The sequence below is a fragment of the Silene latifolia genome, chromosome 11 (genome assembly GCF_048544455.1).
Source record: "Silene latifolia isolate original U9 population chromosome 11, ASM4854445v1, whole genome shotgun sequence".
NCBI classification, from domain to species: Eukaryota; Viridiplantae; Streptophyta; class Magnoliopsida; order Caryophyllales; family Caryophyllaceae; genus Silene; species Silene latifolia.
The window spans coordinates 150930324-150931929 of NC_133536.1; the positions used below are offsets into that span (position 1 = coordinate 150930324).

At 42.5% G+C, this 1606-nt stretch overlaps 1 non-coding gene across 1 annotated transcript; it reads right to left on the bottom strand.

Moving 5' to 3' along the window:
- Positions 1-995: 995 nt before the first annotated feature.
- LOC141616108 (small nucleolar RNA R71) lies at positions 996-1101 on the bottom strand. The gene has a single exon (XR_012530480.1). It is a non-coding gene; the product is annotated as a small nucleolar RNA R71 (small nucleolar RNA).
- Positions 1102-1606: the final 505 nt, after the last annotated feature.

Here is a 1606-nt window from a genome sequence, read left to right on the forward strand (position 1 = left end):
TGAGAAGGACTAAGGATTGATTCTTGGTGTTTGGAGGTGAGACCGAGCTTAGTGTGAAGGGTTACACTGACTCGAGCTTCCAAACTGACAGGGATGACTTAAAATCCCACGCAGTCTTCGTTTTCATGATCAATGGTGGTGCCGTGATACGTGCAATTTATATAGACTATTTAGCCTTTTATTGCACGTAATTCTATGCCTTTTTGTACCGTTATGTATTGCAAAATGCCCCGAATTGGCTACCTTTGTTTGTTTTGTCTAATTTGCATAAATGAGCCTTAAAGTAGTGAAACCGCGCCCTATTTGTCCTATTCAGCATGCATTATAAGGAGACGGGAATATTGGAGCAAGAATCATGCCTTGGAGTGCGTGAAGGAAAGTCAAGGGAGCTGCCAATATGATTTAGAGGCTGATTCGAAGGAAAAGCAAGATTCGAAAGGAAGACTTGAGTACTTTCGAACCTGAGCCAGAGAGATCTTTTCGGCATAGACTCCGTCTGCAAAGAAAGATTCGAAAGGAAGACTTGAGTACTTTCGAACCCGAGCTACAACACTTTCTTTTTGCAGAAGACTCGTCTTGTGCATAAGACAATTCTATTTCTGTTAGCAAGCCAGTAAAGATGCCTAATATAGCGAGTCACTCAGAGCCTACAGCTGACTCGATTCCTAAGGATTTCAAGCTCGCGACAGAGGATGGTAACACTTTCGATATACGTCTGTCCTATATAAATTTGGTCGAAAGAAACGTTTATCGAGGTGTGGCGGGTGAAGTTCCGCGAAAACATATGGAGGTCTTTACTGACTACTGCTCTACCATTCCCGCCACTAAGGGAGTGACCCAAGACCATATAAAGGAAGGCTTATTTCCTTTTTCATTGACTGACGGAGCAAGGGAGTGGCTCACCGATCTTGATCGCACTGCAGCTGGTATTACCAACTGGGAAACTCTTGCTCTAGCCTTCTATAAATGGTACTTTCCTCCCCAACGTACTAATCAGCTGAGAGGAAAGATTACAAGCTTCAAACAGGCACCTGATGAGAATTTCTATGAGGCTTGGTGTCGGTTCAAGAAGTTGGTGAGGTCTCTTCCTCTCCATGGATTTTATCAGTGGTTTTTGTGCAACCAATTCTATAATGGGTTGTATGATGACCATCGTGCTATACTTAATGCTTCATCTAATGGGAGATTCTAAAAGAATATTTATGATGATAAGGATGGGGAAATATTGAGGAGATGGTGACCCATTGTGCTGAGTATGGGAACCCGAGGGACAATATTCGGATAGTGCACTCGGTCGACAATGTTGTTGTAGCTCAGCTGGAAGCCATGAATGCTCGTTTTGATAGGTTGGAGTTGCAGCAAGCTGGTGATTAACAGACGGTTCATCTGTTGACTAGACAGGAAACTGTCACTTGTGAGAGATTGTTGGAGCTTGTGTCCTCCACAAATTAGTGTGTTAACATTTGTAAATCTCTTACAGGTTCACAAGGGTATACTTTGTATTTTAATCAGTTGATTAACGATTATCTAATAACGGTTGGCTTACTAGAAAGTTTGACGTTATTATCATACAGATGGCGGTGATCAACTGGTCCCTAAAGGTCAC